This window comes from Magnolia sinica, chromosome 1 (assembly GCF_029962835.1).
Source record: "Magnolia sinica isolate HGM2019 chromosome 1, MsV1, whole genome shotgun sequence".
NCBI classification, from domain to species: domain Eukaryota; kingdom Viridiplantae; phylum Streptophyta; class Magnoliopsida; order Magnoliales; family Magnoliaceae; genus Magnolia; species Magnolia sinica.
This window is the reverse complement of record NC_080573.1, coordinates 102,126,990-102,139,750: the sequence shown is the minus strand read 5'-3', so window position 1 is coordinate 102,139,750 and position 12,761 is coordinate 102,126,990. Positions and strand designations below refer to the sequence as shown.

General features: G+C 35.3%; 1 long non-coding RNA gene across 1 annotated transcript; it reads right to left on the bottom strand.

Moving 5' to 3' along the window:
• Positions 1-10,248: 10,248 nt before the first annotated feature.
• LOC131254388 (uncharacterized) lies at positions 10,249-10,956 on the bottom strand. Its single transcript, XR_009175549.1, has 3 exons — positions 10,760-10,956; positions 10,456-10,666; positions 10,249-10,374 (listed from the first exon to the last, which is right to left on the bottom strand). It is a non-coding gene; the product is annotated as an uncharacterized LOC131254388 (long non-coding RNA).
• Positions 10,957-12,761: the final 1,805 nt, after the last annotated feature.

The window sequence follows — 12,761 nt, the reverse complement described above, 5'->3', positions numbered from 1 at the left end:
ATGAAACAGTTGAAGTAATAATTTTCCACCGTTGACATTCGATTCACACTGTTTCCTCCAGTGTGGTCCACTGAGCTTTGGATATACTTCATTTTCATTTTCAAGCCTTAAAATTATCTGATAAAATGGATGGAGGGAGTGGATAAAATATATAGATCACAGTGGACCCCACAGAGTTTTCAGTACGCAATCTGCTTCCGGGCGGCAGAGTCAATGTGGAGTGGGCCCCTGCAGATAGCCTTTTGAGCTCCCTACAACAGTTGTTGTAGTTGATTAGGTCCTATTCATCTCTTAACCATACACGTGGCAGCTTAACTTATTATTAATGACCGTCCATCTAAGTTCCCCTACTATGGATGGAAAGTGGTTCAAAATACAGGTAGATGCGATGATCATAGCTATATGATCAATGGCCTAAAAAAGTAGCGGCAGAAAAGAGGATAACTGTCCATATTAATTGCAGTTAGTAAAAGTTATAGAGTTCATTGTTTAATTAGTCAGATTTTTTACTCATAGATAGGGTCCACTAGATGAACGGCCCAGTTGATATATAACTCTTAAAATGCAGTGTGTTGAGATGGATGTACCATACTACGGTTGCACTGGCTCCACCGTATCAACAACTTCCCTCCATAAAAAAAATAAAATAATAATAATAATAATAATTAATATCGAATAATAATAATAATAATAATTAATATCGTTGTCCCGATGCGTGCAAAAATGTCCATTTTTGGCAGGTTGCTATTTCTCGATCAATCTGACCTAGAGTTTAATTGACTTAATCTATGCCACGTATAGTGCCACGTATGTACTCAGAAATGGATCTGCCTCGTATTTGCTTTGATGCCTTAAAATAATATTAAAAAAGGGATTGACGGCTTGAATATATAGATACATCACGGTGGGCCTACCCACAAAACTACCTGTTTAAAGCTAGGGACGGGTGGGGGTAGTACGCAATCCGCGTCCCTTAAGAATGGATGCAGATTGCATGCTACCCCCTCCCTAGCTCCGAACGGGCAGGTTTCTTGGTAGGCGCACACTTGTGTATCTGTACATCTAAGCCGTCTATTCTTTTTCTTAGATTATTTTAAGGCGTCAAAACAAAAATGAAGCAGATCCGAAGATCAAATGGACCACACCATAGATGACTCTTACATTTAATACAAATGACATTTAATGCTTTGTGCATTTTAATGCAACCAAGCTTATTATTTGGTGTGGTCCACTTGATCATTGGATCTGCCTCATTTTTGTTTTGATGCCTTAAAATAATTTGAGAAAAGGGATTGACAGCTTGGATGTACAAATTCATCATGGTGGGCCTGCCCACAAACTTGTCTGTTCGGAGATAGGGAAGGGCGGGGGTAATATGCAATCCGCATCCCTCAGAAATTGTACACATGGAGATTTCGAACCGCTCAATTTATACGTGGATTTCGTGCCAAAGCCTTTTGCAGGAAGTTCCTGCGCAAGGATTCTAGGTGGGGCCCATCGCCATGTTTGTAGGACATCTACCTCGTTAATCTGTATGGCAAGCTCATTTTCCGATATGTGACCAAAACTGAGGTGTATCCAAAACTCAAGTGGGCCACACAAGAGGAATTAGTGGATATTCAGTTAGAACTGTTGAAACATTCTTGTGGCCATAAAGCTTTTCTTCAGGTTAAATTTTTAGTATTTTCACTTCGTCCCAGTAGAGGCCTTATAAACGATTTGGATGGCATATAAACATCAATGTAGATCCTAAAAAGGTTTCAATGGTAGGTATTTCTTTCCCCAGATTTCCTTCTCATGTAGCCCACTTGAGTTTTGGATCCACCTAAAATTTTATCACTAGTCCTAAAATGAGCTCTCCAAACGGTGAACGGGGTAGATGTCCAACAAACATGGAGGTGGGCCCCACCCAGTACCCTCACGCAGGAACTTCCTTTCGCAGGAAATCTGCGTCCGTTCAATTTGTGGACCCAATATAGATGGAACAATTAACTAAAACTCATCCCGAGTTAATATCATAACTGGCAGATCGGCTGGGATGCATTTGAACGCATGCAATGAAAAAGAGCCAATGGTCTACATTGGAAAAAAAAAGTGTCCATTAATCAAAAGTTATTATTAGTCAATTAATCTCATTTTTGGTCTATCATTTATTTACACTGGACCCCAGGATTTGAACTATCTAATTTGAAATAGCTGTAACCCAAATGCACGGTCTAGAGTGCATGCATGTGAACTATCCATCCTATCAAATAACTCCTATCTGCCTTCTGATTCTCCCTTTTTTATTCTGTTCAAGTACTTTTTAGCCATGAATGCTACTAACCATCCACGTTTTTTTATTCAACTAGAACAAAACTTACCTTACTAATGTAGAGTTCTACCCATACCAACGAATCAATAAAGATGAAAATACTTTTACTTTTTCCGGCTGCTTTATATTAAAACTAAAAGTATTTTTATCCAAAATCTTTTGTCCATACTTAAAAATCTACTTTCGTAGTGTAGATTTTCGACCTTTCCTAAAAAAAAAAAAAAAAAAAAACCACATACAAGGTAAGTATCTACAGTGCTAATTTTTCCGGGACAAAAGCCTCACTTTCCATTTCTACAATACATCTCGTCGTATTAATGTAAGATATATCAGGGTTCTAGCCCGTTGGATTTGGGGCTTTTTCACCGACACAAACCGTTTATTTGACAATATTCAGCTAGAATGGGGAATGGGTGAAAATGAATTTCAGATCTAATATTTCAATCCTTCAATTATACAGAAGTTACGGTAACCGTTCATTTGTAAGACAAGTGCCAAATCATTGGAAGGTTGAATTAATCCAACCGTTGAGTAAGACTTCCCATATAAACGGTTTGAATCAATGGACGATGGCACAGATTCAAAAGGCTAAAGTACCAATGGATCATATTGCAATACATCGGGATGCATGTGAGCAAACCCCATTACAATTGCTGCTTTCGTATTTTTAGCCTCCCTTTCCATTAACTTTTGTCTTTTAATATAAAAGTGAAAATATTTGGATCGAAAATGTCCATGCTTTGACTGCAGCGCCGGTGATGGCTGTTGTATTGGGTAGAACGTAACTAGCACTCATCCCGAGGCATGTTGTGCCCACTGAAATGTAGATCCAGTCCGTTCATTTTTTTTCGTGGCCCACCATTTTTCCAGAAGGATGATAATCTCATGCATATATGATCCCTGTGTGGCCCATAAAATGCAAAAACTGATAATAATATTACTAATTGTTTTCTTGTGATGCAGTCCATATAATTGGTAGATGTTGATCATTCTTTTAATTATGATCTTCAACGAAGAAATTGGACGAGTTGAAGTTAACACATAACTGATGATGATGATGGACCTCATAAACGGTGCAGGAAGATCCCTTATGGAGTGTTTGGCGCATGGAATTGGAAAAGATTAGGTGGGATGGGTTTAAAAAAACCACATGATCTAGGTTTAACAGGAATTGCAGGAGGGTTGGGTTTAACAGGGTCGGTGTCTGGATGGCACATAACCAGAAAACATGCCACAAAATCAGCAGCAAGTCATGTTTGAATGGTGGTCTTCACGAACCCATGCTAAGAAATCAGCCGCATGTCCTATTTAGATGCTGATATGAGTCAGCTCCCACCATGTTTGGCAACCGATCGTGTCTAGTCCATTCCATGCAAACAAGCGTATATGATCATACCCGGCAAGTTATTGTCCAATGGAGCTTCACGGTTGACGGAGATCAAAACCCATGGATCTGCACCGCAGTTAGGTTCCTATGCATCACATGTTTTGGATTATCTAAGCTGTTGGACATTGTAGATACAAATCCAAACATCCACATGTAATTGCTCCAGATTGTTGTGTACCACACCAACAAATACAAGTCTGGGTGTTCTCATGGATAAGCCACAAACCCAGGAAAAACCCCTTGCAGTTGGCTTCTCAATCAGCCATATTTTATTATACAAATTACATTATTAAAATATAAGTAACTCGTTTTTTTTTTTTAAATTGCCAAATTCAGTACCTTCAAGAAACCATGATGTATGTGAAATATATTACAAAACATCTTTAAAACATCTCTGCAATTGCAATTGTAATGCCGCTCAGATCAAATTACTTTTGGAACGATGGAGTCACGGCATGAATATCAAAACGTGTACGGGGGTGAAATCAACCGTTGATTCCCTATTATATCAAGATTACGAATCAGTAATACAATTCTTCTTCCAAAAAAATGACATGTGTGCTTAAGTATTACAATGTACAACCCATACCTTTTGAACCCGGGTATTGTAGACAGGATGATCAAATCCCCTTAAAGTGGTACTGTAAGAAGTCCTCGCACCTGTATGTAGGACATGACAAAATGGATGAGTCAATTAAGAGTACAAGAAATCCCACTTTTAGCAACGACAATTTTCGTCGCTAAAAGTCATATTTTCATAGCTAAAATGTTTTAGCGACGAAACTTTTCGTCGCCAAATTCGTCGCTAAAAAACCGAAGTGAAAGGGTTTTTTTGGCGAAAAATTCGAATCATCGCTAAAGGCAAGCTTTTTAGCGACGAAAATTTTTGTCGCTAAAAAAACTTTACAAGACTTTTAGGAGCGAAAATTTTTGCTGCTAAAAATATTCGTTCCACGTTTCGTCGCTAAAAAAACATTACAAGAAAGTGTATTCGTTCCACTTTTAGCGACGAAACTTTTCGTCGCTAAAAATATTTTGCAAAAAAAATATTTGCAAAACTTTTAGCTATGAAAATTTGCGTCGCTAAAAATATTTTGTAAAACTTTTAGCTACGAAACTTTAGCAATAATTTGTAAAACTTTTAGCTACGAAAAGTTTTGTTGCTAAAAATATTTTTGCAAAACTTTTTGCTACGAAACGTTTCGTCGCTAAAAACATTTTGCAAAACTTATAGCTACGAAAAGTTTCGTCGGTGAGAATATTATGTAAAACTTTTAGCTACGAAAAGTTTCGTCGCTAAAAGTCTCTTTTAAAAAAAATTTATTCCAACACAAATTTCCACACAAAATTCCTGATATACACCTGTTACAATATATTTTATCATATTCATCCTGATATTCATCATATTCACATTTACATCCATCAAAACCCAAAATAGTTAATTCATTCAAACATAAACTACATTCATCCAAACACAAACAATCTTATCCATATCACATTCATTCACGCATAAATACATATAAGCTTAACATCATAAACAAAAATACCGTAAACCTAAAACCCAAAACCTAAACTTATAACCTAAACCTTAACCTAAACCTAACCTATAACCTATAAGTTTATGTTTAGGAAATCGGGTTCGGGTTCGGGATCGGGTTTAGGTTTGGGTTTTCAAGTTTAGATTTGGGTTTTTAAGTTTAGGTTTAGGTTTAAGTTAGGGAATTGAGATTAGGATTAGGTGTAGATTTAGGTTAGGGATTTGAGAATATGTTAAGGTTTAGGTTTAGGAAATCGGGTTCGGGTTATAGGTTTAGGTTAGGGTATAGGTTAAGGTTTAGGAAATTGAGTTTAGGTTATAGGTTAAGGTTTAGGTTATAAGTTAAGTTTTAGGTTTAGGTTTTAGGTTATATAAGTTTAGGTTTAGGTTATAGGTTTTGAGATTTGAGAATAGGTTTAGGTTAAGGTCTTAAGTTTAGGTTTAAGAAATCGAGTTCGGGTTCGGGATCGGGTTTAGATTTGGGTTTTCAAGTTTAGGTTTAGGTTTAGGTTAGGGAGTTGAGATTAGGATTAGGTATAGGTTTAGGTTTAGGAATTTGAGAATACGTTAAGGTTTAGGTTTAGAAAATCGGGTTCAGGTTATAGGTTTAGGTTTAGGTTTAGGTTAGGTTATAGGTTACGGTTTAAGGAATTGAATTTAGGTTATAGGTTAAGGTTTAGGTTTAGCTTAAGGTTTAAGTTTAGGTTTAGGTTTAGGTTATAGGTTTTGGGATTTGAGAATAGGTTTAGGAAATCGGGTTTAGGTTTGGGTTTTCAAGTTTAGGTTTAGGTTTAGGTTAGGGAGTTGAGATTAGGATTAGGTGTAGGTTTAGGTTTAGGTTTAGCGATTTGAGAAAACGTTAAGGTTTAAGTTTAAGAAATCGGGCTCGGGTTTGAAATCGAGTTTACGTTTGGATTTTAGGTTTAGGTTTAGGCTATAGGTTTAGGTTATAGGTTATAAGTGTAAGTTTAGGTTTAGGTTTTAGTTTATAAGTGTTAGGTTATAGGTTTATGTTATAGGTTTAGGATTAGGTTAAGGTTTAGGTTTAGGTTATAGGTTTTGGGATTTGAGAATAGGTTTAGCTTATAAGTATAGGTTTAGGTTATAAGTGTAGGTTATAGGTTTAGGTTTAGGTTAGGTTATAGGTTAAGGTTTAGGGAATTGAGTTTAGGTTATAGGTTTAAGTTTAGGTTAAGGTTTATGTTTAGGTTTAGGTTATAGGTTTTGGGATTTGAGAATAGGTTTAGATTATAAGTATAAGTTTAGGTTAGGTTATAGGTTAAGGTTTATGGAATTGAGTTTAAGTTATAGGTTTAGGTTAAAAGTTAAGGTTATAGGTTAAGGTTTAGGTTTAGGTTATAGGTTTTGGGATTTGAGAATAGGTTTAGGTTAAGGTTATAAGTTTAGGTTTAGGAAATCGAGTTCGGGTTCGGGATCGGGTTTAGGTTTGAGTTTTCAAGTTTAGGTTTAGGTTTAGGTTTAGGTTGGGGAGTTGTGATTAGGATTAGGTGTAAGTTTAGGTTTAGGGATTTGAGAATACGTTAAGGTTTAGGTTTAGGAAATCGGGTTCAGGTTATAGGTTTAGGTTTAGGTTAGATTATAGGTTACAGTTTAGGGAATTGAGTTTAGGCTATAGGTTTAGGTTTAGGTTAAGGTTTAGGTTTAGCTTAAGGTTTAGGTTATAGGTTTTGGGATTTGAGAATAGGTTTAGGTTAAGGTTATAAGTTTAGGTTTAGGAAATCGGGTTTAAGTTTGGGTTTTCAAGTTTAGGTTTAGGTTTAGGTTTAGGTTTAGGTTAGGGAGTTGAGATTAGGATTAGGTGTAGGTTTAGGTTTAGGTTTAGCGATTTGAGAAAATGTTAAGGTTTAGCTTTAGAAAATCGAGTTCGGGTTTGAGATCGGGTTTACGTTTGGGTTTTAGGTTTAGGTTTAGGTTATAGGTTTAGTTTATAGGTTATAAGTGTAGGTTTAGGTTTAGGTTTTAAGTTAAAAGTGTTAGGTTATAGGTTTATTTTTAGGTTAAGGTTAAGGTTTAGGTTATAGGTTTTGGGATTTGAGAATAAGTTTAAGTTATAAGTATATGTTTAGGTTTAGGTTAAGGTTATAGGTTTAGGTTTAGGTTATAAGTGTAGGTTATAGGTTTAGGTTTAGGTTAGGTTATAGGTTAAGGTTTAGGAAATTAAGTTTAGGTTATAGGTTTAAGTTATAGGATAAGGTTTAGGTTTAGGTTAAGGTTTAGGTTATAGGTTTTGGGATTTGAAAATAGGTTTAGGTTATAAGTATAGGTTTAGGTTAGGGTCTAGGTTAAAGTTTAGGGAATTGAGTTTAGGTTATAGGTTTAGCTTATAGGTTATAGGTTTTTGGTTAAGGTTTAGGTTATAGTTATAGGTTTTGGGATTTAGGAATAAGTTTAGGTTATAAGTATAAGTTTAGGTTAGGTTATAGGTTAAGGTTTAGGGAATTGAGTTTAGGTTATAGGTTATAGGTTTAGGTTTAGGTTTAGGTTTAGGTTTAGGTTTAGGTTATAGGTTTTGGGATTTGAGAATAGGTTTAGGTTATAAGTATAGGTTTAGGTTAGGTTGTAGGTTAGAGTTTAGGGAATTGAGTTTAGGTTTAAGTTATAGGTTATAAGTTTAGGTAATTGAGAATAGGTTTAGGTTATAGGTTTAGGGTATGGTTTAGGTTAAGGGTGTGGTCCCTGCAAATACAGATATAAACACGACCTGTTCAAATGGCCAGGCCCCTCCAATGTTGTCCATAGAAAATGGACAGCTTCATCATGGTCATAACAGCGGTTCCCACATTCCAGGGACCCCCGCTCATCCGGATAGTTCCGACGCACATCTGGGTCTGCTCCGTTAATTTCGAGCAAATACATAAACACGGCCTGTCCAAATGGTCAGGCCCCTCCAATGTTGTCCATAGGAAATGGACAGCTTCATCATGGTTATAACAGCGGTTCCCACCTTCTAAGGACCCCCGCTCATCCGGATAGCTCCGACGCACATCCGAGTCTGCTTCATTAATTTCGAGCAAATACATAAACACGACCTGTCCAAATGGACAACAACCAGAAGAATTTCATTAATGAGATGATCTTGTAAAAAACATTGAACAAGAAAACAACACAACACAAAAAGCCAATTGGGGTAAGCACCTTGGGAACACCAGTTCTGTTTTTCGGTAACATTTGGGAATGGATGTTCCATCAAGCAAAAGAGCTTGTGTAATACAGTGATTGTATTATAGAAATTATAATAATGGTGCCTCCCGTATACCAACAACCAATTTCACCAAGAGATTAATGATATAATTCTAGAAAAAGGTACTAAGTTACCTGAAAAATGTTGAGAAGAAGAGATGAGCCCTTGAGATGAGATGAAGCAAGATCTCACCGTTGAATTAGCTCTTTTATTTCTTTCTACATTTGCACAACAAAAGGTCAAGTCATCTATGTTTTTAGGTCAGAAACTTTGGCTCTCTAAACACCCAATAATTTTGAATCCAAAAATCAACAATTGGATTTGGGTTCTGGATTTCTGCAGTTGAGGCCCTAGGAATTTAAAAACCCAAAATGAAAGTTACCGTTTTCTAGCATTGGAGAGCCAAATTCGAAGAAACAAAATAACCAAATGCCATTTCAGAGTCTTTCAAAAGAAAAGTGGTAAAAAAAAAAAAAAAGGAAAAGGAAAAGAAAAGAAAAACCCATTTGAGTTCTTTGAAACCCATACCATAAAGCTTGAGTTGTGTTTCAAGATCATGGCTCCCACTCGAATCACCTCCACTACTGCCATCGGGCTGTTTATCAATCAACCGCCTCCTTTTCTTGGTCATCGCTTCTTTAAGAATTCTACTTATCAAATATCAAAATATTATCAAACAGATCCCAAACCAATTTCCAAAGAAACATAACTTTAATTCAATGAAATCATCAATGAAAATAGAGAATTCTGCATGAAAAAACACTAAAAAAGAAATGAACCTTTTTCTATGGCACTTTCTTTGCACCAAGGCCACCTCTCTTCTGGTAAGCTTTCACGTCAAATTAGTGTGTATGATAACCATCAGTAATTTTTCAGCAATGATCCAGAATAAGAAAGAAAGAACCAACATACAAAGGTGAAAGAGAAGGAATAAACATGCACAAGTGTAAGACATGCAAAGTTGTAGGGTCTCTCCAATTACAGCTAGCAAATGTCTTCTTTGCACACACAACACAATTCGATAATGATATTCAGACAATCACTGTAAGAGTCTCTCCAATTATAGCTACAAGAACATTTGTGTCTAGGTCCCATAAAGTGACAATATCCTCTGCAGCAATATAGCTAGAACAGAGCCATCGCCAGAAAATACATCAGTTGTCATTGACCTTTTCTTGCATGGAAATCAAGTTCTCAATCAGAACATGGACTAGAGCAGTCCAATCTCTGTCATTTTTGGCTCATTACTCACCAATGTAGTGACAACCGGTGCACAGTCCCAATCACTATAAATAAATAGAAAACGAGATGCGAAAATCTTATTTAAGGCATGCATTTGTAAAACTAAAGCTTTTACATATATTCCAACCATCCACATTCAAAAGAAAATAAAAAAAATTGCTAATTTTATGAAGTGACACATTTCATTACAGAGATTATCTGAAAATAAACAATTATAAATAAATAGAACATGAGATGTGAATATCTGAGCTAAGGCATGCATGTGTAGATCTAATGATTCTATGTGCAAATCCTCTAGCTTCTTTTCCAGCTTCACTGTTACCTCTTGAGTCTGTAGCACTAGACGCAGATAGTGACTGAGAACTGACTTCTTAGTAGCCTTGATGCATAAATCAATCAAGCAAAACTCAATGACCCAAACTTGAATCAGTCGTATTTTCAAAGCACAATTTGACATGCCCGTGCAACAAATGTTTATAAAAAGATCAACCATTGAAACCTTAGAAATGAGTTGTATATTCACATTTTGAACTTTATCTTGGCACATACAACTGTACAAGCAAAATAAATTCAGATCAGTGCAACCGCTTTTAGTGTACTATGAAGTCAGATTCTAAGGTTTTTTTTTTTTTTTTGAATGGTAACTAGTAGCTACTAAGAAGTCAAAGAGTGAAGTTTTGTATGAAAGATATCTATATATATATATATATATATATATATATATATATATATATATATATATATATAACAAAAACAAAAACAAAAACAAAAACAAAAAAAAATGAACGGATAGAAATTAGAAAGAAAAAGAAAAAATCAGATCTTGGAAATTAAGATTCTTGCCCCAACATGTTTGTCATCCCAACCAAAGGGATTGTCAGTCTCATCAGCTCCAAGTGTCTGACCATTCGCTTGAATGTAGTTCAGATAAGCTGGGTTTTTGGTGGCTTTGTGCAGCAAAGTAGCTCCCCACAACAAATCATCCTTCATATAAAGACAATGAAAAATCAGAACTTTTTTAAATACAAAATGTATATAAAAGAGAAGTTAAACATAAAAAAAGAAGGAAAAACAAACCTGATAGCCAGATTAACGAGCTTCACAGCATACCATATGTGCGATTAATCTATTCTAATGCACATATGATATGTCATTGAGGCTCATTCGCATTAATCTGACGGTTGAATTGGTCATAAAATATCAGTTAATGATATAACTCAGTATGCATGGTATTCTTACCTCACCCTCCCACATATAAACAGATTTAATACCTGAAAGTTGCAAAATGAAAATATAGTCTATTAGTTCTAATTCCAGAGCTTATCTGCAAGTTGCATGCAAGTGATAATGGAGAGATCTATGAGCCCATCAATGGCAATTGTATACACATTAGTACTAAGATTTAGTGACTAAAATCATCCACTCAAAGAGTCATCATCCAAGATCATATCCAAGGCATAATCATAATAGGGAACCTGTCCTTGCAGTCCACATAAATTGAAGTCATCTCGTATATAATCCTCATCGACTTCACAAAGGAGCTCATTTCCTCTCAAGCCACAGAACCAAGAGTTCCCTTTAAAAATGGAGCTCAAAAAATCGACACGATTTAAAATTCAAATTAAGAAATTTTTGCTACTTCAAAAGTTCAATTCCACGCCATTACCTGTTGAAAAATGTAGCAGAATAATGAGAATTATATTTTTATTTTACTTTGGAAAAAAAATCTCTACATGCTTTCAATATTAAATTAAGTGGTGTCTGCTATAGCCAAAGTCAAATTCTGCGCAAGTGCCAGTTGAAAATTGAGTAGATTAATGAAAATTTTATTATGATTTTTCACAAATAAATAAATGATCCAATATTCCACCCTAACAATTCTCCATTAATTTTTATCTTGTAAAAAAGTTGCACTAATATATCACAAAAACTAAAATAATGGGGTAGATTCATAAAACAGGTGGGTGTAGATATCATAGCACTAGTTTCTACTTTTCGGTATGTAACACTAGAAAAGCTGTACAATTAAATCATGAAACTGGAAATAATATGGTGGAATTATAAAATGGGTGGATGTACATATCAACATCATGATAGAAGATATACATGGCATTGATTGATTCTAGGAATGACATGAACTATATAAAATAATACTTTATAAGATTTCCCAACAGCACTAATTGTACTACTGCACAAAATTGGAAAGAAAAGGATGGATTTATAAAAAAAAAGGGTGGGTTTAGATATCAACACCTGTCGACATGATGATATGAGAAGTAGATGCTGTGGATTGATTATAAAATGACATAAATATAAAAATATAAAAATTAATAAGAAGATAGCACTTTTCCAATAGCACTAGTTTCTACTTTTGGTAAGTAAATATTAGAGGAGTTGTACTACTATATCACAACAACTGGAAAGATGGGTTGGATTTATAAAATATGTGGGTGCAGATTTCAATGTCCAATCAGATTGATTATAGAATAACATGAACTGTTTAATATAAGAATTTAAAAAAGAAAGAAAAAAAAACAACAAATTCAGCAAGATGCAAATGCAAATTCATAGATAATATCAGATATTATATTATATAATTTTTTATTAAATTCAAAGATCAAACAAACAAAAGACAAAATATAAACTACTAAATTAAAAAAAAAAAAAGCAGAGAGAAGGTTCTTACAGTTTATCAAAAAAGCCCCACCACCCAAATTTCAAAAATCCAAAAAACAAAAACTCTCAATCCCTCTCTATCTTTTCTCCTCTTCAAAACAGGCCAAAACTCTCATTGCCATTATCTCCCACAATCACCGATCGCCTTCTCCGTGGCCTCTCAGCACGACTCTTCAATGCCTCGAGCAATTCCGCTATTGCCTTCTCCCTGTCTATCCTGTTCTTGATCAAGATCTCACTGATATCGGCCGGAGTCATCTCCTCCTTATCAATCATAGACTCCAATTCCATCATCAACCCATCATCGCAATCTGCAATGCCATCGAAACCCAAGTAATTCTTCAGCAAGATTTTCAAAACTGGAAAATGCAAGGGCTTTGAAAATGGGATGATTGAGAGAGAG